The sequence below is a fragment of the Acomys russatus genome, chromosome 27, assembly GCF_903995435.1.
Source record: "Acomys russatus chromosome 27, mAcoRus1.1, whole genome shotgun sequence".
Taxonomy (NCBI): Eukaryota; Metazoa; Chordata; class Mammalia; order Rodentia; family Muridae; genus Acomys; species Acomys russatus.
Window position 1 is genome coordinate 8,289,595 of NC_067163.1, and position 27,339 is coordinate 8,316,933.

Here is a 27,339-nt window from a genome sequence, read left to right on the forward strand (position 1 = left end):
AGCATAAAAAAGTTTCTGCCCAGTTCTTAGCAGCTGTGTTAACTGCATGCAGCACAGTAACCAAGAGTATGGGACTTACAGGGTCAGTTCTGATGTGCTGTGGGTAGTTTTCCCTCCTGTCCCTTAGCTTCTGGAATAATGACTCCTGAGACTCAGTTATTATTTTACAAATACCCAAGCCATATAGCTAGGCTCTTCTCTGACTAGCTCATGACTTGAAATAATCTGTTTCTTCTCATCTGCATTCCGCCACATGGCTGGTTACCTGAGCTCAGGCACCATCATCTTCACAGCCTGCTGGCTGAATCCTATGTGCTGCCTAGCTGTATCCCAGAATCCCTCTGCCAATTGGATGTCCCACCTATTTCCTGCCTCAGCCACAGGAATAGGTTTTGTAATTGACAGGCATGACATCCATACAATACACAGGAGATTCCTTCTACCTCAGGTTTTGGTCCTCACCTTCTACCTGTTTGAGAGAAGGTCTCATGTTTGTTGCTGCATATGCCAGACTAGCTGGCCCGATAGCCTCCAGGGATTTTCCTGTCTTTGTTTGCTCTCTCACTGTAGGATTGCTAGAGTTATAGACACATGTTATCACATCCAGCTTTGTATAGGTCCTGGAGGATCCTTCCTCTGGAGAATCCTCAGTCTGGTAAGGAAGTGCTTTACACACTGAGCCATCTCCCCAGCCCAACTGTGACCTTTTAGTACAAGGGGGGAAAACCACTAAGTAGTTCTATATTTACAAATGTGGAGAAAAGTGGATTTGGCAAGTAAAGGTCCATTCTAACATTTTTCTGATGGCTGATGTCTAGACTTGGAGTTGCATGGATGGACAACGGTGAAAGGTTTGTGTTAACTGGCCATGAGAAATAAGTGAAGTTTACTTTGAGTCTGTATGTTATTATATAATGGTTATGTCCCTAATGTACTTGTTAAAAATTCATATCCTTGGCTTATTAGCATTGTGCATTTAAAAATATTTATTCAGCACTTAGTAACCAATCACCAAACTGGTATCTGTCCAAGATTTAGGTGACAATAGTTTTCAGAAGACATTGTAGACTATATAGTGTTCATAAACTTTAGGGGAATAATATGTCCTGGTTGTGACTTTTAAGAGTCACATGAAGAGCACGTAGAGTAGTGTTTTGTGATTGTGCCAATTCAATAAGAGACAAAGAGCATCACATTTTTTAGCATGGTATTATGGTGCTAAAGTTCCCATGCCATCTAGTTTATATATTTGGTACAATGCCAGGAATGAAAAAATTAAGGAGTTTTGAAATCTGTCACATATATAGATTAGCACTTATTTTAAAATCAGTATAACCTTCAGTGTTGGCTGGACTTGTAGCCTCTTTTATATGTCTAATATTTGATGTCACTTCTCTCTCTGATTCACAAATCTGGTTTAGTCACCAAGTTACGAGAAGGAGTTACAAATTGTGATTTAAAGTGTGGATTTTTTTTCCTTTCTGGCTTAATATTTTGAAGCTGTTAAACCTATTTGTCATTCCAAACCCCGCTTTAAAATTGAGATACTTTCCACAACTCTGCATGCCGTGTGTACTTAGTGTAACACTCTCGATTGCTGCTCTTAATCTACTAAATTATTTCTGAGTTGCTTGTTTTTAATGTATACTCCATGTTTTTTCCCCTGATGTGTGTGTGGGGAGGTTGTTTGCCCTTCTTTATCATTTTCCACATTTCTGTCCCTTCCTTACCGTAGGCTTTCCCACCATCTGAGGCCCGACCATAGTGCTACGTGATTTCACAGCAGCTTGCGAACCCCAGCCTGCACCCTGCCAGCCATAATGGGGACGGCTCAGGTACCGTGTGACCTCTCTATTCCTCCTTTCCTTTCTGTGTTTGTTCATTACCCAGCATCTCCTCACTGCCTGCTATGATAGGACCCCTGTCTCTGCTGAGGGGTGAAGAGTGATGGGCTTCAGCCCAGCAGCTAATGGATCCTAGGAAGCTGGAGAGGGGCTGGTGAGCCAAGGCTGTCTGTTGTGACAGCGTAGTGTGCCACAGGCGCTTCAGGGCACTGCTTTTTTAGTCGTCTAGAGGTGCATTGATAAAATTCTTAGAAACTCGTTAACTAAGTAAGGGTCAAGGGAGTATTGACATTGGTGAGGCCCCTCCAGAGTCTCTGCTGCCTCTGTGTTGCCTGCTGATTGGACCATTCAGGGGAGCTGAGTATGTAGAGGTGAAAGGGTCCTGCTGGCTTTAAAAAGGCTACCCTGTGGGATCTGGTGCCTGTAGCACGCGTGTATGCATGCGCAAAGTGGAGTTCTGCATCCATAGAGATGGGTTGTGGTCCAGCAGGAAACAGCTCTCAACAAATGATAGCATCCTTCTTGCTGCTGTTGACAGTCATGCCCCATCTTGAGGGTAACCCAAGGAAACCACTAGGAATGTCACCCAGTTCTCAGACCTCTGGGCTGTAGTTGAGGGCAGAGTTGTAACTTTCGTGGCTCCTTAGTGCCAGGGAATAAATCAGCTAGCCAGTGAGTCTCCAGAGGAGAGCCATTTCCTTTCATTTGTCAAAGGGAAGTGATGATCATGCGCAATGTAATTTTATTTCTTGCAAAGAGAATGCACAGTGATGAAGAATGCCCCACTTTTGGACGGGTCCTTGCTGCCAGGGCTATCCTGACTGATAACCATTCCTTAATCTCTTTTCTCGTCTCTGGTGTCAGACATCCTCAACTCAGGACGCAAACACTTTCCTTACTGATTCCATAGTCTCTGGAGCTTGTGTTGACCTCAGTCTCCACAGCCGGAGCTCTTGGCTTGGCTCCTCTGCTGGGATCTTGGAAGGTTTGCAGAGAGGCTTGGAAGGGGTGTGAGGCAGGCTGTCTGTCTGTCTGCTGTCTGTCTCTGCTTGGTTGCTCTTCCCTTCTTCCCCCTGTCTCCTCCCTCCCTCCTTCTCAATGCATGCTGCAAAGAGTGGCCATAGCTCTGTATTGGGCTTCCTCATACTTAGCAAAACCCACCAGCGTGGGAAAGGCCTGGGAGACAGGACAGTCTGTGCCTACCTCCAGCTGACAGAAAGGCTGGAAAACCTTTTTTTATTATACCCTGTGAAGGGGCTGCTGTCTGTATGGGGAAAGCCTTCACTGGTATAGAGATTAGTAAAAAATAAATATATAAATAACGAAGCTGAGGGAGGTGTTTAGAACTGCAGGGCAGGCGCTAGGCGCATTCTTAAGGTCGGTGAGGGCTGGCGTACCTCCCCACCCGCTGCCTCCTTCCTCAGACCTTCAAGTGACTTCCTTTGTCTTCAAGTGGGCTTCCCAAGTGGTAATAATTCCAGGCTAGATCCCAGTAAAGGGTTAGGAGGTCAGGCTCATCTTCCTTTTCCTGCTCTGCAGCTCTGGTTCTGCAACCCCAGGACTTGGAGCAGAGGAACACACAGCCAGCGACCCCATTGGGAAAAAGGACACACACAGGATTATTCATCATGAACGAACAGAGGTGGGACACGGTGACACAGCATACAGATGCTGTGGAGAGCTCTGATTGCTGAGGCCTCTGCTGCTGTTGTACTTCATCTCCCCCTTGAAGGGAGATGGTTAGCTTTTGCTGGTAAACTGCTCTGCTGTTGTTCACATTGTTTTTTGCGACCCCGGTGTCCTGTGGGTCCTGCAGCTAAACCGCAGTTCCAAGCCAGCCAGATTCACTGTAGTGTACAGAATCCCCCAGTGCTCTCCCCTCTTTAGATATCCAGGCATCCAAGCAACAAGAGCATCAGGGTGGGGCATAGGGGCAGGAATTTGAAGATTTGGTCTATCTCTTGGTTCCTGGGTCTCTCTCTCTTTTTTTTTTTTTTTACCTGCTGTAGGAGAAATAAGTCCCTTCTGTCAGCTTCTAGGATCAGTTGTTAGCATCCTACTGGAATCTGACTTGGGAAGGAACTGCTAGCACTATCTCCCGTCTCCCCCTCCCCTGCTCCCTGCCTCTGAGGGTCACTGGATAGCCTGGCATGACCCTCCACTGCTGCAGCACTCTGGGATGGCCCACTGTGGGGTTCTCAGCCTGCTGTCGGCTTGCTTCCTGGCCTCATTTAAGGCTCATTGAGAGCCAGCAGGTGATGACAAAGATGCAGGTGAGTAGCAGATGAGTACATGTGGGTCAGGTTTTGATGTTGTGGGGCTTTCCTGACAGCAATCTGCCTTTTTGGCATCCCTGTCTCCTCATGATTTGCTGGGAACACCAGTGTGGGCAGACATTGCCAGACCTCTGAAAATGTCATCATCTGTGAGAAGCTGCCTCTAATTTCCCTGGCTCTGCTCTTACTGCCTGTGGCATCTATGGTGACACTGCCTCTCCAGTTCTGCGTGCTGGTGACTTGGGTCTTCTCTCCCCCCCCCTTTTTTTTCATTATTCTGAGATGACTGTTCATCTTCCCAATGAACCAGGTCTTGCTCTGTTGATTTTATTGTTGATTTTGTATTCTCTATTCAGCTGACATTGCCTCTGGTCTTTATCTCTTTCTTCTACTGCCTTTGGTTTTAATTCATTCTTCATTTTAAAAAAAGGTTAAAAAATTTAGTAATTGATTTGAGCCTTGATTTCTTTTCCAAAGATGCCCCAAGTTCCATAGACTCATCTTTGATTTTCTACATTGTTGGGTGCTGGATATTTTCGTATTTCCATAAGTACTACTGAGAGGTGGAAAATCTGCTTAGAAACCAGATCATCTCTTTGTATTTTGTGGGGTATGATGAGCCCTTCTCAGCCCCAACAATGCTGGTCCTCACCTCCTAACAACCCCCACCCCCATCCCCATCTCTGGGATGTGGGTTTCACTTGGTTACCATGACTCCATCTGTTTTGGTTTCTGGTCTCAGGGTGACCCCATTGATTTTGCACACTAGATGGTATACTCTCATTTCCCAGCCCTGTTTTGGACCTACGCTTATTTTAAAGCCTCACTCATTTGCATGGATTTAAGGAAGAAGGGGAAGCAGGGATGCATGTCCCAGTGCTCTGATGACCCTGCCTACCTCTCTCATCAGATGTTTTCTTTTTCATCAGAAAGGATATGTTTCAGAACTGGTGACAGATTTCTCCAGATCTTCATAGGAAGACAGTTTATTTTTCTTATCGTAGTGACTCTTAAATAGAAGTAGTTTTTCCTCCAGACAGCATTGGTACATGTCTGGAGACATTTGTGGCTGGCACTCTGTAGAGAGTTCAGTGCAAGTGTCTGTAGGTAGAGGTCAGGGATGCCAAGGGACAGCCTGTGGTACACAGGATGGCACCAAAGCAGAAAGTTGGCAAGACCAAAATGTCAAAGGCATGTTGCTTTATATCTATGGCACTTCCTGATTTTCCTCTTGTTCAGCATGTGGGCTGTGTGGTATGGTCTTCTACCTCATTTCAACATTACTAGGATTTTTTTTTTCTTTTCCTATTGTCATTGGCTTTCCACTTTATTATTTAATATCATTAATAATGTCCTATAAGTCATGTCTAGAAATCTGTTTGCAACTTCTGACTTCGATGCTATATTTTGAAAGCCTTTCCTTGAAAAAATACACATGAGAAATGTACATTCAGCTCTCAGACTTTTGTTAATTTTTGCTACCTGCAGGCTTCTTACGTAAGCCAAACTCCACCATGCCACCGTTCAGGGATGGTGCTGTGGTACGCTCGTTTGCTAACGGAACCCATTTTCTCCCTCATGTTTCCTTCCATTGACCTTTTTTGGGCAAACTATTTTCTTCTCTCTTTCCAAGCTCTGGTGGTCATAGCATCAGCCATTACATTAACCTATACTTCAAGTTTGCATAGCTACAGGTACAGCTGGCCAATTCTGTGGAAAACACCTTGTTTTTCCCGTCACAGGCTGGGGCAACATGGCCTGCATGTGTGCTGTGGGCATGTGCCTCAGTGGTTCCTGTGTGACCTGTTGCAGGTATTTGTTGAGTGGTCAGCGAGGCTCTGACGTGGTCACATCCTGGGGGGGGGGCCTCTTGGGGGAGGGGCAGCTGCAGAGTGAACTCCTGTTGTGATGCTCCCATGGGCCTCTGCTGCTCACCAGGTCGGCTTGGGGTTTGTGGATGAAATCAAGGTGCCTGCAGTGCTGTTTCTTCCTGGAGGGCCTCGCTTTGTGCATTTCCTCCTCTAGGACATCCTGTCTGCTAACCTCAGGGCCAATCATTCTGTCACATTCCCTCTTGTTCTTTCAAGCACACCCTACACTGAGCCACCTCTAGTTCCAGATCTGTCACCGCACCTGCAAAGTCTATCATGTGATGCTGCGGGGTCTCCAGGCTCCAGGAACCTGGCTATGGACCCTTTGGTGTCATTATTCTGCTGTCATGGTCCCCCCCCCCCAATCTAAATCCACATTTAGCTTTCTTCTTTGGAGCCTTTGTTTTTACCATGGATTTGAGCAAAATGTTTACATTTCTTGTGTGAATAGTTACTTTTGATCATCCATCCCACATTATAGATGAAACAGGTGGGGTTAGCTCTTCTGTACTTTCAAAGCAGTGAAAAGATAGGCATTATTCGCAGAGACTGGTGTCCCTGTGTTGTTCCTGGATCTGCATGTTTGCTGTTGGTACAGTGGGTACACCATCTCACGGGGCACATACAGACCTACTGTCTCCCGCTTAAAAATGAGGCGATACCTAACGAATGGAATCCATGAAGGCAGAAACAGAAGACCAGTGGGGCCGCACACTCAGCACCGTGGAATTGGCAGGTGTGAGAGCCAACCGAGGTTATGATTGTATCAGATCAGTTTGCAACTCCACCTTGAAGGAAGCAGTCTGGAGCAAAGTGCAGGCCAGGTCACTGAGGAACACCGAGTCTCACCTTGGGCCTGTGTACTTACCCACCCACAACAGAGGGCGATAGTTTCGATGTGGGCTGTGAGAGTGAAAGGTGAGCCACAGGGACAAGATAGGCTGGGGGCCAGCCGGCAGTCCTGGGAGGTGTGTGGTGGGGTGGGTGGGGCAAGCGTGGGCTGAGCAGGCCACCTCTTTATCCCCTGATGCCAAGAGCACACGATTCTATGCATGATTGATTGAGTAGAATGAACAATCTTTAGTTTAAAAAAATTTATAAATTTCACTTCACTGCCACGTTCCACTTTCTTTCTACCTTTAAAACTACAAATAGGGAATTAAGATTTTTTTTTTTTTTTTTTTTTTGCAATTTTTTTTGTACCAAAGTTAAAAAAGAAAGACCAGCTTTGACCAAATCAGTGTAAGAGAAGGAAAGAGCCTGAGCTACAGGGCTTGGGGCGACCTCCCTTTATCTGGGTTTTCCTAAGGGCGCGTCTTGGAGCTCTTTCTTCTGTCCATTCTATTTATTGATTCTTCTGGGACGTAAGGGCAGCTTTCTGTAAAGGTTTCCAGCCGCTGCAAAAAGAAGCTTCTTCGATGCAGGTGAGAGCCTTGGATATGAGCACAAGGATGCATGTTTGGAATGCGAGGCATTATAAGGTTTTAGGGAGGTGTCAGTGGCATGGTCTTCTCTAAGATACATGATTTCACTAGCCAAAAATTCATATATATAGCAATATAAAATATTGATCATATTAACTCATTACTCCCCCACTGGGCTTTCCTTAAGCCCCTAGTCACATACTCATTTTTAAACAATTGAATCTAAAATTTAAGAAAAAGACTTCGTGGTCTCAGGCATAACTTCCAATTCCATGCCATATGTCTGTGTGCACAACCGTCTGCATGTGTCTGTATGTGCCCACCTGTGCCTGCATGTGTGAGTGCTCCTGTGGTACTTTCTTATTGGATGGCGTTTATCTCCATTCAGATCATGGGCTCAGCTGGATTCAAATAGAAATAAGGAATAAAACTTAATCTGACTCTATTACCTGCCATTCAAAACATTTGCATTTACACATTCAAATTTACCTTTCAGTACTTAGAAATATTTCGTACATCTCTAGATCAACCCTTGATGTCTGAAATACTTTCTTTAGAGACTTACAGAAAAAGGGCTGGAAAGCCCAAAGTACTGCCATGAGTACTGGGTCGGTACGGCTTCCATAATCCGGCCGCTTGTCTCACACATCTCCGGAGCATGCTTATTTCTCATTCTTCCTCTGTCAAAAAATGACTAGCTCTTAAAATGTTAGCGTTTTGTAGCAGCTTTGCAGTCAAAACTCCCTCTGAGGTCTCTAAAACAGGGCCAGGTGTTTTCTTGCCGACCTGGCTAAAAGCCCAGAGACTCCCACTTGCGATCCTTTTGTAGGGTGTTAGGGATGGCACAGAATAGGCGTCTCTGGTGAGCTTGGGGTCTTTCGTGGTTTTAGAGCTGGAGTCGCACTGTGTTTGATGTTCCCATTTGGCACCATGAGTGGTGGGTGACAGAAGCACACAGGAAGTTTCAGGTTTTGCTTGAGGACTTGGAATTGTTATGCGTTCTTCCTTTCAAGGCCAACTCCTCAGGTTTCTTGAGTACTTAGAAAACGGTAAAGCAATTTGCTCACGTTTCTGATGGTGGTGACATCTTGTAATGAATTCACAGCTCACATCACTAGCCTCACATGTCTTGTCAGTTGGCCTCAGGTTCATGACCTCTCCATAGCTTTTTGTTAGGTTCCCCCCTGGTACCTGCCTCAGCATTCCTGTAATCTTCATTCTTTGAGTTTATCAGACATGGGTATTTTCTGATAGGTCTGTGTCATATATTTGTATATGAGGCTTTTGTCTTCTGAGGTCCTTCTCTCTACTGGGTGAGTAGGTCTCATATGGCAAACCCAGCAGCCAGTTTGGAGACCATGTGCATCTGCAGAGCACAATGGTGGCATGGCAGCCATGCTGCCCAGAAGGCTCTTCTGGGCCTGGGTTAGATATGTTGAGAGAGATAGAAGGCCTGGGATGCAGCATTGCCAGCTGAGCATGTGCCATGAAACTTTTGCCTCCAGGACTCCATGGCTTGGAGAGGCATAGGGACTCTGTGTCGGGGACCTTCCTTCTTGTAACACAGATAACATGCATTACCTGTTGTTGTGACCTTTCAGTTATCAGGAGCCACTGGTGTATCTTAAAGGCATCATAACATTCGTGTGAGTGGAATCACAATCATGCAAGAGTCTGTTTGTCTCAGTGCCTGTGTTTTAGCCAGCTGTGGAGCATGGGTCCTACAGATCATGTGTTGGCTTGGGAGGTTAGGCGAATAAGTGGCAAGAATTTTAGAAAATGTGGTTAGCAAACTTGGCCTGAACCCTAGGGTGGAGTGGGGGAGGAATGAACTCTCCCTTGGTGCAAGCTTGCCTATTTTGTGTGTGAACATGAACCTCAGGCCACCAAGGAAAGGAACCTTTTGTCTGCTGGCTACACGTCTTTTTTTTTTTTAAGCAGTGAACACTTGTCTTTTCTGGTGCTCAAAGATTTCTTCAACTCTGATGAGAAGTCATCAGGGAACAGGAAGCCTGGTTAACTGAAGGGTGGGCATACTCGGGTGGTATCCAATGAACATATGAACATGTTCCCTCCTGTGCTGGTCTTCCAGAGCCTCAGACTGAAATCATCCCACTTGGCTGGGTAGATGGCTCACATATATAATCCTAACACTCAGGAGGGTGAGACTAGAGAATTGCTCTGAGGTGTGTGAGCTTTAGCTATGGAATAGTTTGAAACAACACTCACCCAACCACCTGCCCAACCCACCCACCCAAACCAAACCAAACCAACCAACCAACCAACCAACCAAACCAACCAAACGAACCAACTAACTAAACCAACCAACCAAACCAACCAACCAAACCACACAGTGTGATGACTTATGAAGCACTGTCCTCAGGCTGCAAGGCTGGAAGGCCAGCGGTATGACAGGATTTCCCCATTGAGCCCCCACTCCTTGGCTTGCCAATACCTCCCATCCCCCGGATACCCATGGAGTTCTTTTGTGGCTTCATACCTGATAGTGAGGAGCGCTGAGGTTTGCCTCCTGCAGAGGCAGCCTATAGGTGATTTTTTTTTTTTTTTCTGAAGAAAGAAGTTGCTCAGACTTGCGAGCAGGCTTTAGCATGGGAGGGTTTGTGAAACACCATGGAAGGGAAGAGTTACAGGAACTCACAGGATACAGTGTTTTCCAGGGCCTGAAATGGAGGACTTGGTAGGTTAACAGGCCAGGGAGGGGCACTCTGGGCAGACCTAACCACTTCCTCTACTTCAAAACCAAGGTCCAATGGCTCTCTTTCCTTTACTGGTTACCATGGCATCCAACTGTTCTGGAGACAGCAGAACAGTAAGGCAGAGTCCCTCAAAGCCTGAGAACATGTTGTTTGGTTTTTAGAAAAAGCATGTTGCTCCCTGCCTAGAAGGCTCACGGACAAACAACACTGGAGGGAACACTGTCTCTCACATCGTGGAAGCCCTGCTCCTCTGGTGATGGATGCCTCCATGATGTCCTGACGATGCCTCAGGGGATGACCAGGGAGCCATGTTGGGCCATATCCAACTCCAGGTCCTATTTGCTGGCCTTACCATAGGGCCAGGGCATGGGAGGTATTCGAGGGTGACATAGGAAAGCCCCTGTAATACGGGTTGTTCTTTCAAGGTTCCTAGGCAGATTTGAGCTCAGCCTCTACATGGGCCAAGGCATAAGAGTAGTTGGGGGTTTGAGAGGTGAATGCATCATGGGCTCTGGAGCCACTGTGGTCTGGGTGTATGAGGGCAGGATGATCCAGTTTGCTTTGGATCTGAGACACATTGTTGTTTTCTGGGGCACAGTTGGTAGAAATGACAGGGGTGGCCTGTGCTGTTCTTCACCTGTAGTTCTGAAGCAGGAGCCAGGATGCAGTTTGGGAATATGACAGAAGGGATTGGCGACACTCTGGCTGCAGCTAGCTGAGAACAGTGGGCAGGCGGGCCCTGGAGGTGGGTTGTCCCTGGGCCTTGGGAGGAGAGCATTAATAGGCAACAAGATCAGGAAGGTTCCCTAGACCTGGCCAGGGAGAGGGATAAGGTTAGAATGATGCTCTGCCTTAAAATTGGGCCTAGCAAGGACACAGGTCCTGGTGTTTCTGTGCAGCTATGCTGAAGGAGCTCTCCTAGGAATTGAGTTTCTAAGACACCCCCCCCCCTCCCCCGAGGTTGGGAATTGGAGATGTTGTGGGTAAGGGACTCTCTGTTCGAATTCAGTAGAGATGTGTATGCTTGAGGCCCATTCAAGGTCACTCAGGCTGCTAACCTGGGCATATTCTCCCAGAGCCTGAGATACACATTTTCTGACTTGCGAGGACTTGGAGAAAGGTAATTTCAAGTGCCAGCGATGCCTGTCTGAGAGGGTAGCATTTGGCATAGTGCCATGTTACCAGGTTGATGCAAAGGCACCCTGTTGCTATCACCTTGCCTGATGGGCAGTGAGGAGCTCTGTTGCCATCCTGAAGCTTTTGCCTCACGCTCTTGTTCCAGACTGTCCAACTTTCCTCTTCTTTGGCCAAATAGTGCTTAGTTAGAAACACAGATCTGACAAGTTACCTAGGCTTGCATTCTGTCTTGCCATTGGGTCTCTGCATAGTGTAACTTCCCCTTCTGGGCTTTTATTGTGTAACAGTTTCCTCTGAGATTGAAACATTCTATCCTGCTGGAAAGTTCCTTAAGCAAGAATGAAACAAAGTAGCTTCAGGAAGTCCCTGAAACTGAGGAGATTCTCTAGAGTAAGCAATAAAAGTGATACCGGCAACCTGCAAAGACCTTGAGGTCTAATCAGCTGCCTGGAAGAAACAAAAACCAGCGGATCTGCCTGGCTACCTGGACTAAGTCACTTAGAAGGGACATTATTGAGCCTGTTTAGCTGTCTGCAGGCTGTGAGGCATGCTCCAGGTTCCCAGCTTTATGAGCTGTCACTGGGCTGGGGAGGGCCTTGGTGAGGCAACTGTCATGGAATCATTTCTGCTCCTGTAAATAACCCCAATAAAATCCATGGTCTATCAGCTTGGACCTCGCTGGTATCTGCTTTGCTCTGTTGTGGGCTCTCTCTCTTGGCTGTGTTAGATGTGTCAGGTGTCTCCCCAGAAAAAGTTTGCTCCTCCCTCAGCCTCTATGAGGTGCAGGTGGTTTTTACCCCCATTGGATAGACTCACATAGGTTAGCATGATGAAGCTGACCTGTCACAGCTCAGGTGTCTCCCTCCACCTGTGGCCTGTCCTGAGGAGGCCTCAACTGTTTCCTCCAGTACTCTTCCTGCATCCTGCTCCTGCAGAGCGAGGATGGCACCATAAAGACAGGCATGGGCTTTGTGCAGCCTTCTACTTTAGCATAGTTGTGTGCTGATAGGGGAATAATTGTGTGTGCAGGCTTTGTTAAGGATCAGCTTTGACCAATACTGTAAACTCAAACTCAGTGATGGAATGTTGGTGAATGTAATGTAATTTTCTTTCTTCTTCTTTTTTTTTATCTCCCAGAATTCGTCTTTTCAAAATTATAAACATCCTCCTTCCTTATCATCACCCCTTCTTTAGTAAATGATAGTGTGGGAGTTGGTTTCGTCTGCTGTTTACTTTGTGAGGCCCAGGAGGCCGGGCTCCACGGCTGCCTTCTGATTTGTAGTCAGAATCGATACCACACTGCTGATGTGTACAGACTCAGCGTGTATTTATTGAATAAATGTTAGTTGAGTGGCTCCGATGTGGATGCTGTGTTGTGTGGGAGGGTGGAAGCTAAAGTAAATATTTGTGTCCTCATGAGTGTGTTGTAAATATATTTAAAAAACCCAGCCGTATTCATGTTCTTCATTTGTCTTTTTTTTTCTTCCCGACTTTGATTCTTACTGCTTCTCTTCTTTTTCCTACCTCTGTCTTCCTTCCTTCTTCCTTCTTTGCTTTTTTCCCCTCTAAAATATAGACCTTAAAACTAAAGCCATCTATTGGTCATGGTTACATTGTAACTTGTTGACTTGTTAAAAAAAAAAAAAACAAAAAAACAAAAAAACAAGACCCAGTCAGAGTCCTTCCCCTTCAGTGTGAATGGCCCTACGCCCCTGCATAGGAATCTTGGGATAAGGAAGAAAACTTCTGGTGTTCCATTTGTACAAAGCTTATTTGCTTGTCTTGGGCTTTGCACTCAGCATCAGGTTTTACTTTAAAAGACACTTCCTTAAACATTATAGGGCATGGTCAGGCCTGTGAGCCAGAAATGTGTATGTCTTTGAAACGTTTATGTTCAACCAATAGGATGCATGTTTTATAATCAGACTCAGAGTGCACTGCTTGGCTCCGGCTCTCTGAGACCAGGGAAAGCAGCCAAGATCTGTCATGCCTTGACTTCTCCCTAAAATATTGTCTTGTCAATACTGTACACTGTACACTGTAACATCAACCTGATCCCTTGTGGCTGAGAAGAGTTGGCTATGAAAGACTTTTTTTTTTTTTTTTAAACAGGGAGGAAAAGTCTTCTTGCTTGTGCTTTACTTGGGGGAGAGCAGGTAGATGTGAAGGGACAGTGGCCACTACTGCCACAGCATCCAGGAAACAAGAGTGATACTAGCACTGGTGTCCTCAGGGTGAGGAACAACTTCCTGCCCACTGTGAGTTCAAGTTCCATTACTAATCAGATGCTCGCAAACACTAACTGGTGAGTTTGCATAGTATTTTGCTAAATAAAAAAAATCGTATATTTGATTTTGGAGTCACGCACAACCAATTGAGGAGATTGTTACTTAAAAACAAAACTTGAAGGTCAGTGAGGATGTGGAGGAAGGGAGTTCTGGGTGCACTGTCGGTGGGATGTAAATTGTCCCAGCCACTGTAGAAACATTATGGAGCTCCCTGCAAAACAAGACAAAGACGAGAGTGATGCGCTGCCTACTGCACCAAGGAGGCAAATGCAAAAGAAAAATGCAAAGAACACATGACCCAGCATTTCCGCCATCAGAAGTACACAAAGGAGACAGACTCAGAGCAAGAGACATCTACACCTTCCTGGATATTTGTGGCATCATCCGTACCAACCGTGATGTGGAATTGACCTGTGCCCCCACATACAGGGGACGGATAAGGGATGTAGCACACAGGGGAGAGGAATCCTGTCACTTGCCTCATCCAGGGACTACAGGACATTGATAAGTGAACTGACAGCCAGGCACAAAAAGTCAAAGAGGTGCATTTGGTTAGATCTAGCATGCTTTAGAAACCCTTGCATACTTAAACAGGAAAAATATTATTGCCATCATAAGAAAGAGGTAAATATAAAGACAGAAAAAGGAGGTGGTAGGTGTCTCTAAAACCAAAAATGAAAAGAGCGGAAGAATAAAAGTTCCAGGAAATGCAGCCGAAGAGAAGTTGGCTGGAACTTAAATCTGAAGATGGACTAAGGACCACACCATGCACAGACAGAGACGCTATCTCAGAGCGGTAAGGTCTGAGACACATACAGTAAGCCCACAAAGTGTGCCAGTGAGCACAACAAGAAAAACCTGTCAGCATCTGAGCAATGCAAGCTCTAGCTCTTCCCCAGGAATGTCGAGGGACAAGATCACTTCTAAGTGTGTGTGCCCTTGAAGTGCTGTGTCTATGAACAAAGCAGGGACCTTCAGACACAGGCCAGAGAGAAGATGGAACTATAAATGCGCCACAGACAAGTAATGCTGTGTCGGAAGGACTCAGGAGCAAAGAGAAGAGGTCTCCCAAGTTGGTGGCATAGAAACTGAAGATCAAGGTGGTTAAAAACCGCAACAGTTGGAAACACAGCAGCTGCATTGAACCGTGAGTGTGTAACAACCTCCCATGAGATCAGGTGTCAGTTCCATAGCTGAGGCTAGCTCAAAATTCACAAACCTCTTGCCTCCGAGTGCTAGTAGTATAGGGATGTGCCACCCTGTCCAGCTGGAAGTTTTTAATGCACTGGTTATCTTTTGGAGGTGATTGGGGATTATTATTGAATAAATGTTAATATAAGAGAAGAATACTGGCTTTCTGTTTGGACTGTACATCTCATAATACAATCTTACCTTTCAAGTTATAAAGCACAGACGAAACTAATTGTACCATGACACCAAAGAATTAATGTGTATAAGCACACATCATGGGAAATGCCTCCCGCCATTCAGACGTGCCCAATAGGATGTGTGGTAGCCAATGTGTGTCTCCAACACAGCTGAAAACACACAGGACACAAAGACAGAAAAGTGCAGGGTGGGAGTGTGGGGTGTGACGGTCAAATGCAGGTGCACACAGCAGATGCAAGACTGTAAGTGTGTAGGCCAAAGGGGCCAGAGAAAGAAGAGCAAGAGAGACACATGTGGTCAAGAGCCCAAAGGATGCTTCAGTGAAAAGAAATGTCCACACATCAGACGCCAGGGCTGTACAGTGGGGTGACAAAGCTGTGTAGAGACATGGTAGATCACCTTGACATGTGAGACAACAGCTTTCTGGGCAGAAGTCGTCTTGTTGGGATGGAACATCAAACATCACAGTGATGCTATCTCTGGACCACAATTATAGTCACAGAAGTACAGGTGATGCAGCGCAGGCTTAGGCATCAGAAACACTTGCTGCTTTCTCAGAGGACATGAGTTTTGTTCCTAGCAGCCATGTTGAGTAGACAACAACCATCTCTCACTGCAGCTTCAAGGGATCCAACACCCTTTTCTGGTCTCTGAAGGTGCCCGCATCCATGGCCGATACACACACATACACATATACAATATATATTTAAAAAGTAACTTCCTTACAATGATACCTCAATATTGACTCTGTCCGTTTATCTCCCCTAGCTTCCATTTCCCACGTTCCTTCTCAGCATGTGGGGGTGATGCCATCTGTATACTTCAGTTTTACTATCATAGAACTCCTCATGTAGATGGTCACATCACCACGGAGAAGCAAGCTACGGTGCAGTCAGCGAACAGGCTGTGAGCCAGCAGGTTTTCTCTGCAGCCATCACCCTGTGCTGCACTTTAGGCCTCAGAACTCCTCCATCTCACAGCTCCAACGTCTCCCTTCTCCAACCTGGAGGTCTCTGTCTTTGTCTCTGTCTCTGCCTCTCTCTCTCTCTCTGTCTCTTTCTCTCTCTCTGCTTCTGTGAGACCATTAAGCATTGTTCAGATATGTTTTTCCAAAATATGTATGAAGTGTGGTAATAAGGTTACTGCTGCTGCGATGAAACACCGTGGCGAAAGCAGCGTGGGGAGGAGACAGTTCTTGGCCTACACTCCCCGTCGCTCTTCATCACTGAAGGAAGTCAGGACAGGATTTAAGCGTTAAAAGAGCATGGAGGCAGGAGCTGATGCAGAGGCCATGGAGGGTGCTGTTTACTGGCGTACTCCGCGTGGCTTGCTCAGCCTGCTTTCTTATAGAACCCAGAACCAGGACCTTCCCCTATTGATAACTAATAGCATGCTTTAAAGCTGGATCCTATGGAGACATTTTCTCAGCTGAGGCTCCTTCCTCTCTGATGACTCTAGGTTGTGACATAAAACTAGCTAGTACATATGATAAAGGGTGTGATTTAAGAAAGAAGGTTTATGACTTTGTTTAAGCTTTCTCTGGCCTCTTGTTATCCTTTAAGCCTCTTATAAGTAACCTCTTTCCTTAAAAAATCAGGCATGCTGGCTTGGTGTGTTCAGTGCTACGCTCCCAAGATGCACCTGTGAGCTTCATTCATTAGGGATTCCAGCTAGACACAACTAGTCCCCATTGTTGGATCCATGAACATCCAAAACATTCCCAGTGCCCTCACAGTCAGGCCTGCCATGAGGATTCTTCTGTCTGTCTGCTGTGTGTGTGTGTGTGTGTGTGTGTGTGTGTGTGTGTGTGTGTGAATGATCTGGCCTTAGCTATTTTTTTAATGAAGATTTTCAATTTACTTCAATAGATTAAAAAAAAAAAAAAAAAAAAAAAAAAAAAAAAAAAAAAAAAAAAGAGAGAGAGAGAGAGAGGGTGTTGCCACAACAGAATTGGACCAGGATCTGAATGGCAGAGGAGACTCGGGTACCTGGGAGAGTACTGAGGGCCAAGGCAGATGTCTGGGAAACAGTGATAGCTTTGCCAATGTAATTACCTTTTTACTTTTTTTATATTCTAAAATTCTTTTTTCCATCATCTTCACTGTAACTTTGCAAATGCCTCTTTAAAAAGAAATTCACTGTGTATATCCATTACATCTAGGACTAAGGTGCATAAGGATATTTTCATGCAGGTATACGCTGTACTAATTAATACCCTTACCGTACCCATCAAATAGTCCCCTCTGCACTCCCAGGCAGCTTCGTTTCTATGTTCATGTCCAATGCATGATTTAATGTAAACATATATAAAATCTAGGAACTGCGGATGAGAAAAATGTGATATTTGTCTTAATTCACCTTACATGATCATCTCTATTTCCATCTATTTTCCTGATAACAACATAACTTCATTCTCTGTGGCTGGAAAAAAAAAAAAAAAAAAAGAAAGAAAAAGAAAAAATGGCCAAATGCACAATGAATTTTTTTCCCTGTCTTTCTATTTCTGGACACTTAGATTGGTTCCATTATTTATTGTGCCTCGTGTTTATCAAATACTGATGTGTAAATATCTCTGTGACATGTTGACTTGGAGTCCTCTGCCTGTGGCTGTTTTGAACTGTGTTGATTATAAGCATCTTGTCTGTTTTTCTCCTTGGCTGTCTTTTTGCTGGTGGCTTTTAGGAGCCTATCCTAATTAAGGCAAACATCAATCCTTAATATTTGTGGTTCAAGTTGTGTATCATTTATATGAGTCACAATAGACATTCCCTCCCCCTTCCCCCAACAAAGGTTCCCAGCAACAAATGACTTGCTGACTTTTTACTTTGTGGCTAGGAGGTGGCTCTTGTTGGGAAGCAGGTGGCTTCTGAAAAGATCCAGGGAAAGTATGGAGGATGCAAGGAAGCAGCGAGGAGTCCAGGGTGTCAGCGGTCTGAGGAGGAGGGTACTGCAGGACAGGGCTGTGGGTCTAGCTTCTGTCAGCAACACTTGGGACTTTGTACCAAGAATTTCAGGGAGGGAAACAAAGCGAGTTTCCAGCCCTGCTACCACCTGTGCCTCCTCTGCAGCTGGGCAGAGCTGGAGGTAAAGGGAGTGACTCCCAGGAACAGGCTCCAGAGTGGGGCCTGGGGAGGGGCAGATATCCCCCGCCCCCACCACACCAACTCTGAAGCCAGGCGTGGCTCTGTTTGCAGTACACGTGAAATCTGAAAAGAAGACTTGTTTGTGGGCACATATGCATTGATTTCTCATCAACAGACATTATTTGTTTGTGGTTGCCATGTCTGAAAATTCTCTTTTTTCCCCACTCAGTTGATGTGTCCTCCAAAGGACTCACGAGTGGGCACTGAATTCCCAAAGCTGCCTTTGCTTCCTCAATGGAAGTTATGTAATGTTCCTTTCACTGTGTTACTGTTGCGATGTCAGTGTATCTTCTAATATTAAATTTGCATTTGGGGGATATGGCTCTACTTGAACCAGTTAAAAAATGTTACATCTTATCTGGCGTGTCTTGATTAAGATCTTTTAATCCATTTTCTTTCACTATGTTAGCCTCTAAGTTTGCTCTTATTTTGCTAAGACTTATTCTTACATTTATGCCAGATGCATGGAGTGAAATGTGCAGTGGTGCTCTGTTTACTGTAAAATCATTTCTGTACAGTTGGGCTTTTGGAAGAGGCACTTTAAATGTTGTGGTAGAGTTTGTGTCATCGAAACCCCGTGGGCCTGGTGTTTTGGAGGATGTAAATGTGTGGAGTCTGTGGGTGCAAGTCTATAGGATCCTAAGATTCCTTATTTATTCTTAAGACATATCAGGGAAATCATGTTTATCCAAAGCCTTTTCTTAGTCCTCAAACGTATCGATAGATGACTGTGGTTTTTAAAGTGACCGGGGACAGCTGACCTTCACATCATTTTAAATTGCCTGCTTCCCATTTTATTGCTATTGCTTTGTCATGCCATTTAGGTTTTAATTAAAATCAAGCAATCTTATAGCAACAGATTAACGGAGGTGTTATTTACCCCCTCCCTTTCTCCCTGTGCAGGGCTGGCCAGAATTTCACAATCCTTTTCGCTGCTGGGTCCTCTCTGCTGTGCATGTTTTTCCTATTTAACTTCTGCTTTTTTTTTTTTTTTTTAATCTTTCTTACACCTTCCTTTCACTTGCTTTATGATAGCCTGTGATTATTTTTCTATACTCTTAGGTTGGGTGCTTAGCTTTGCTTGTTTATTCTCTTGCTGTTTTAACTAGCTGGAAGTACGGAGTGAAGTCCATGGTCGTTCAGAAGGCCTCTGCTGTTTAGTGTTTGCGTTTTCTGTGAGTTTGTGCTTGTTCTTGAATACTCAGCATTTTGTATCTTTCCCTGCATGTTCATATAGTCTCTCTCACACACACTCACACCTTTATACTCCCACGTACTCACACACAGTCTCACAAGCAGTCACGACTCTCCATTACACGTACAAATGCAGTGTCACATTAGTGCACTAACACATTCATGTAACACTCACACAGCCTCACACATGTACTCACACACACAGACATACATGCTCACACATTCACACAATTTAAATCGATATTCCACACATAAGTATCACTTATTTTACTTAAAATTATGACGTCCAGTTCTATCCTTTTTTCCCCCTGTTAATATCTTAAGTTCATTTTCTTTATTGCTGAGTAAAGGTCCATTGTATATGTACCATATGACTCCATAAATATGTACATTGTATTTTTCTTTATCCATTCGTCTGTTGACGGACAGCTAGTCTGGCTCCATTTCTGAACTATCTAGAATAATTCAATAATAAATATGGATATGCAAGTATCTCTATGGCGTGCTGACTTAGAGTGTCTTGGGTGTATAACCAGCAGTTGATAAAACTGCTCATACTGAGTCCCACAGCGGCTGCCCCAGTCTACATCCTCCCCAGCCCTGATCAGGGTTCCTTTTCCTGCATCCTTAGCAGCATCTGTACTAGATTTTTGCTGCTTTGCTACATTGGACACAATGGATTCCTTGCTACTTCTCCTTTGCTTTTCTAATTTTTTCCATAAAACTTATTCCTTCCTATGCTTTCGTGATTGAGACTACTGTTTCTTTTCTGTGCTTAGTATTCTTTGGAGTATTTCTGCAGCACTGGCTTGACTGTCATGAGTTGCCATCTTGTGTGTGCCACATAATGTCCCTATTCCTCCATCGTTTTTAAGAGGTGGCTTTGAGGATTCAGCAGTAGTGCAGCGTTTGACAGTTGTTTACTTTCAGGGCTTGACATGTGTCCTTCCATGCTTTCCTGGACTTTAGAATTGCTAATCAGACATCTGACATTATTTAGATATGTTTGACTTTGTAGTTCAGTCGATGTTTTTCCTTACAGACTTTGATAATTCGTTATGTATTTCTGACATCCTGTCTGATACGTTGTAGAGTGGTTCTAAACGCTCCTCACATTTGATGCCTAGTTTTTCATTGTATTTGGATTTTTTCTGATGCAATTTCATTGACTAGCTTTTCTGTAACTTATATTTTTTTTCACTATTGTTTTCCTCTACCATAGATTCTTAAATGTAATTTCTTGAACAGATTCCACAGTTTTTGGAAGTTTGGAAGCCTGTTTACCTTTTTCTTCGTATTTGTCTGAATGTATTATTTCAACTGTGTTCTTCATATTCTTTCTAGTGCCAGTCAAGTTTCTTTAATTAAAAGCTATTTCTTGAAAATGGTTTTATTAGCTCTTTGAGAATTTTGTAAAACAAACTTTGATCATGTTTACCCCACCCCTTATCCCTCCCAGATCCACCCCTCCTTTCTTACCCACCCAAGCTTGTGTGCTCTTTGTTTTTATCTACTTATTTATTTGTTTTTTCAGCACCCATCGGGTCTAATTGTTCTGCCCACATTCTTGGTTGTGTGGCCTTCCACTGTAGAATAGATGACTGTTCATGGCTGGAGTTACATCCGGTGTGGGCATGCTGGGAACAACCACTGTGCGTTCATGTGTACAGTTGTCCCGTCCAGCAGGACCAGTAATTACGGGGTCACGAGGGGAGCCATACCTGAGAGATGGGATGGGAAAGAAAGAGGCGAGACCAAGTAGCGTTCCTATCAAGGTCTGTTTATTGAAGCAAAAGCAAAAGCTTATATGGGGTGGAGGCAAGAACTAAGCAGTAAGAGGGGCCCAAGAATATCTCCAGATAATACCATCAGGTCAGGGGAACAGTTTCTATCTTATCTTAGCTAACTATCTCTTGGGGAGTCCCGAGCTAACCTGCTAAACAACATCTGCAGAAGCTGAAAGGAGGAAGTTATGCAGAGGCTGAAAGAAGAAAGTTGTGCAGAGGCTAAAAGAAGGAAGTTATGCAGAGGCTGAAAGGAAGAAGTTAGCTTTGGAACGGGCATCAGTATTTTTCCATAGCCAGTAGACTCTTTTAGCCTTGAATGACCCTGGGCTGGCTCTGAACATCTCCCCCTTCCTTATTAAGTAGAAGCAGAGTGAGAGAGAGAGTGGGGAGTAGAGGCCTGACCTCTCTCAAGATGGGTGTTGCATTAAGAGGTCAATGCGTGGCCATTTTTTCAGGTCACACATGTCCCCAACCTCCCAGACGCATTTGCAGGGGACAGGAAAAGGATATTAACATCCTTTATGCGTGTCAGCCTGTATGCAGTCAGGCGTGCTCCTCAGGAATCTACCGTGGTGTCTGGCATGGTTCCCTGCAGTGCTTAGCCTCGCACCCTCTCAAGTGAACAATCAACTCAAGCCCTTAGGTCTCAGCTTGTTGGAGTCGAGGCCACTTTTAGCTGCACTATCAGGGGCGGCATGGTCATCCACCTTGGTGTTGAGTCATTTGAGCCTGTGGTAATGAACTTCCACATGGGTGGGTCCCTTTATGGCAGTCTATCTGGCATTTGACAAAGTCAGTAATCTTTCTGAAAGCCCATGGTCCAAAAGATATTAGTAGTAAGAACCCTATAAGAGGTCCCAGCAGCGAAGGGAGGAAGGTAGTCAGAAGAGGGGAAGCAGAAAACCAGTTTTTATACCAGGATTCAGCTCTATCTCGCCCCCGTTTGCGATTTTCTAGACTTTCTCTCACCTTTTTCATGCTATCTTCTACGATCCCGGTTTTATCGGTATAGAAACAGCATTCTTCTTTGAGTGCTACATATAATCCCCCTTGTTGTAAAAACAGAAAATCTAGCCCTCTCCTATTTTGCAGTACCACTTCTGCAAAGGAGGAAAGCGAATCCCTTAAAGCTTCCATAGCAACCTGTATTTCAGCAATACCCTTATCTATGGCTGCACTAAGCTGGTGATAGTTCTGATTGGAGATCACTAAAGAGGAAATGCCCGTCCCGGCTTCAACAACCCCGAGCCCCAGTAGAACCACGATGGTTGCGGCCGTAATAGGCTCACGTTTGACCCTGGACGGTGTACCCGGAGGAGTCCAGAAGTTGAGAAATTCATCTGTAGAATAAACTGTTAATCGAGGAAGTAGCTGAACAAGCACACAGTAATCATATGGTTGTAGGAAGGGCTGTACCACAATAAACGGGGTTAGGCCAGTGGAACATGCCAAATAAGTATCATTTGGGGCTACCAGGTAGGTGGAGCCGCCACTGACCTCAAGGGTCTGATTACAAAAAGGGGAAATAATGGAGGGTAAATGCATCCTGGGTCCCCTGATGCAGAGCCCCATGCCTGAGACTTGGGCCAGGGTCGTGCCTTCCCTGGCTTCCGGGTTCCAGTGAACCAGGGAGGAGTAGTTAGTAACGTTAAGATCGTCAAGGATAGCAATGCCCTCATAAAAAGGGGGGGGGGGAAGCATGGTAACATAACCAATAATCATCTGCAAGGTTGGGACGAATAGAGTGCAGGGCAGACCAGGATTCATTAGCCATGGTCAGGATAATATTAACAGAAGATGAGGGACCGGGAGGTATGGTGGGTTGAAACAGGGTGGTATGGGGTGTAACAGTGGCTGTTGGGTGGCGTGCACCCATAACAGACTGCTGGTTCTGTAAGACCTGATTTGGGCCAATGGCCACTGGTTTTGAATTGGGAATGGTCTTGAGTAATTTAATTTTAAAAGTGAGGCCAGGATCATATCCAATTGTGTATAACCTAAGTCCCCACTCTAGGCCTCGATCCTCCCATGTGGCCTTCTTTCCTTTGTCAGTAAAGGTAATCACAAGGGGGTTACACCATTTACTACAGTCACGCGTGCCAGAGGGGTCAACATCAGCACAGAGTCTGATATAATCATTAATATCCTTACCCCTCGTATGGCCGCGCAAGGTGGTTTTACATGCACCATTAGCATTTTCATAAGCAAGCTGTTTTAAAAGCTTATTTTCAGATTCGTCTGGCCCCAAGACTCTCTCTGCGGTCTCAAATAGACCTGCAATGAAATCACTGTAAGGTTCATGGGGGGCCCTTGAACTACTTTAGTTAACAGGGTGGTGAGAGAGCCCTTCCCTGGTAGAGCATGCCATGCCCCCACGGCTGCATTTTTCATTTGGGCAAGAAGCCTGGGAGGTAATGCCGCTTGCTTTGTTTCTGAAGAATAACAGCCCTGCCCTGTTAATTTATCAAAAGTCCAGGAAGAGGAAGTGGACTTTCTTTGATTATTTTTTGCTGTTTCCTGACAGCGGTTCATGAAATCAGCTTTCCAGAGTAAATATTGTCCACGTTGGAGGACCAATTAGCCAAGTTTGAGCCACTCTCCTGGTAGCCCTCGGGGGCAAGAGAATCAAGCAGAGAGAGAGTAAAGGGAGCAGTGGGCCCATAGTTTTTAACTGCACTATGGAGTTCCTTTAGAATCTTGAATTTTAGGGGCTTAAAAATTGGATTGGGGTCTGAAGGGGAGGGGTCAGAGCCCCGCTGTTCCTCATCATCTGAGCCATGACCATCAGTAACTTTTAAATCATTGACCGTCTTGTCACCCTGTGGCGGAGAATCCTCAGTAGAAGCCTTGGAGCCAGAAGACTCGTTGGAATTGGCTTGAAGCCGGGTCATCACAGGAAACGCTAGCATAGGGCGTTTTTTAGAGGGGGCCCTGGGGTGCTGAATTGTGGCCCTTGTCGTGGGGGCGGGCGGTAGAAGAGCTTGTCGGAGGGCATCTCGGAGGGATTGGACCTCCATAGAAAGTTCAGAGTATTCTTTTTGAAGACTAAGAACCTCTTTAAGGTCTTGAATCTGTAGTTTTAAGTTGCGTTTAGCCAAATGTAAGGAGGATTTACCAGGAAGGTGAGGCTGAAGTGCGGGGGCAATAAAGGGAGGGGGCCGGTAAAGGGGCGAGCAGGAAAGGGGCGGCCAATCTGGGTTATGGTACTTGGCGGCCTCTTCCTCTAAGGTAGCTTCCTCAGGGGGCTTAAGTCATCCGAGGTGGGGACTGTCTTAACAACAGGATAAGCCTGGGTTGCAGGGTCCTGGCTAGTGGGGGCATCATCTGCTAAAGAGAGCTTGGACAGGGAAGGATATAAAGGCTTATTGGAGGCAGGAGGGTTATCCCCCATGTCTACGATAACAGAAGGGCAGGGGGATTTTAGAGGTTGTAACGACTTGGAGCCGAACGAGATAAGGGCCGAATGAAGGCCTCAGCTGAAGCAACCAAGGAAGAAATGTCAGGGGCATCAGAAGAGATAAGATCTTTAATTAAAGTCCAGTAGTTAAAAGTTGGAAGAGGAATAGTCTCAGGACCATGTTGGGAAGAATAGGAATCCAACTCTCGACGAACACGGTCCCAACGGTCAGCATTAATATTAGGACCATCAATGACAAACCAGGGACAGGCTTGGGAAACAAATAAGAAAAAACATACAAGGTCTTTTTTCTTAACTCTAACTCCTTTTTCCCTGAGACAACTTTTAAGGTGGCAAATAAATTGCGCCTCCTTCGAGAGACTTTTATGCATCGTATTGACAGAGATGAACACTTACCTAAGTGCGGAGAGGTCCTGTGAGCGGCAGGCCCGCACCGGAGACAATCGGAGGTACTTTCTGTTTGACCTCGGTGAGAAACTTGACCGTGGTGGCTTTTGAACTATTGCCCACAAAGGGTCTTCGTCACAGTAGAGGGCTCGTACCTTGTGGCCACGTTGGGGCGCCACTTGTCCTGTCCAGCAGGACAACTAATTACGGGGTCGGGAGGGGAGCCATACCTGAGAGATGGGATGGGAAAGAAAGAGGCGAGACCAAGTAGCATTCCTATCAAGGTCTGTTTATTGAAGCAAAAGCAAAAGCTTGTATGGGGTGGAGGCAGGAACTAAGCAGTAGGAGGGGCCCGAGAATGTCTCCAGATAATACCATCATGTCAGGGGAACAGTTTCTATCTTGTCTTAGCTAACTATCTCTTGGGGAGTCCCGAGCTAACCTGCTAAACAACATCTGCAGAAGCTGAGAGGAGGAAGTTATGCAGAGGCTGAAAGGAAGAAGTTAGCTTTGGAACAGGGCATCAGTATTTTTCCATAGCCAGTAGACTCTTTTAGCCTTGAATGACCCTGGGCTGGCTCCGAACATACAGTTACTCTGTTGTATATGGAAGACACCTTCCTTATAGTCATTTACTCCCGTTGGTCCTTTAAAAAAAGATCTATCTATTTATAATGTATACTGCCTGTGTGTACACACTGCAATGCACCGTGTTCATGGTTGAGTAATGCTACTTTTCTCCTCTAGTAGGCTATAGAGCACCTCCCAGACTGTAAAAGCTAGCCAGTAGGTGTGAAACTTCCAGGTGAGTACCAACTTGATTTCTCTGTGTTCCTTGACTCAAGTAAGTTGCTATCTCCCAACAGTAAGGTCTCTCTGGATTGCTGAGAACTGTCCCCTCCATGTGGGCCTTCCTGCTTCTGAGGGGTGTGGGAGGCACGCGTGCTGCTCCTGCTGACCTTTGCTTCTGGAAGTTCTCTTACCACCTGGGACCTGGGTGCTTTTCCCCAGGACCTCATTGTTCTGGCCTGAGAGTAGCACTTGTGTCCATGAGAGAGACTGTGTGGTGTTTAGCATCCTTCCCACGTTCCCACATTGTCATTTGCCAGGACAGTGGCAGGGAGGGTGCCTTCCAAACATTCATAAGGCTTAGGGACTTTCAGTGAGAATGTTGGCTTCTGGTTCCTAGGCAGCAGGGGTTTTTTTTGTTTTTGTTTTTGTTTTTGATTTTTTTGTGGGAGCCTCTGGCTTCTCTGGCCTCAGTATTCCACTGGTCATGTCTCCCCAGCTTGCCGAGTCTCTTTCTGTAAGATCCCTGACATACATACATACATATATACATACATATATACATACACACACACACACACACACACACACACACATATATAAAATGCATGGGTCTACAGTAGCCTGTCAGTCACTCAGAGTCCATGGTGTATGACACGCTGCATGTTAGGGTGCATTCCTGGTGCTGTACATTTTATAAGTCTTGGCAAATGCCAACATGTTTCTTTTACATTTTGACAATCACAAATGAAGCTGCAATGAGCATTTCCATGCAGGTGTTAATGTGGCCCAGAGTCTTCACCTCCTTAGGTAAGCTGAGTCTAGTATCTGTCAGACTCTCTCAGGTCCTCATCAGCCAGCATTTGGTCCTGGCACTGTCTGGGTGATTGGACATTTTTTATAGACTATCAATAGAGATTTAATTTAGATTTCCCTTCTGACATAGGATGTGATGTCTTTCTCTCTTTCTCTTTCTGTCTGTCTGTCTGTCTCTCTCTCTTACTTAGCATCTGTACCTCTTCTCTCTCTCTCTCTCTCTCTCTCTCTCTCTCTCTCTCTCTCTCTCTTTCTCTCTCTCTCTTCTCTCTCTCTCAAGTGTCTGTTAATGCCTGGACCAAACTTTTTGATCAGGTTGTTTGTTTTCTCTCTGCTAAATTTTAGCATTTTCTTGTAAATATCAACTGGGCTTTCCCAGATGTGCTTTTGTTGTCTTACTCTGACTTATCTTTAGAATCTCTTGATATTTACTTATTGAAAATTCTTCAGGTACTTTCTGATCTTTTAAAGATTCTTTCTAATATATTAATACATTTAAACAACTTAAAAGCTGTCCTACCCTTAATGTTTGTCTGTAATATAAGGTTTAATTAGCACATCTTGCCTGCTGTATTGCTGGAAGAGGATGTTCATTAATTATTCATGGATTCTTTCATTTATAAGAGCTTTGTTTGAGAGGAGGGATGATTATTCAATTTTTATTTAATTTAATACTCAGTTTCTAATGCTATTCTTAAATAATTGATTTTTATTTTATCACTAAGCAGCCAACCTTTGCCATGTATTATATACATGGTTAATAAAAGGATTATGGATCTCACAGAGAGAGCGTCTGCAAACATTTAACTACCAATTAGAGCACTTAGCCATTTGTTAGCGTTTAATTCATAGTTCTTGT

At 45.1% G+C, this 27,339-nt stretch overlaps 1 long non-coding RNA gene across 1 annotated transcript in view; it reads left to right on the top strand.

Moving 5' to 3' along the window:
* LOC127210056 (uncharacterized) overlaps nucleotides 1-27,339 on the top strand; it is a 412,763-nt gene that overhangs the window by 83,652 nt on the left and 301,772 nt on the right. The window contains exon 2 of the long non-coding RNA XR_007833257.1: nucleotides 1,736-1,835. This is a non-coding gene — a long non-coding RNA (uncharacterized LOC127210056). The remainder of the gene's footprint in view (nucleotides 1-1,735; nucleotides 1,836-27,339) is intronic.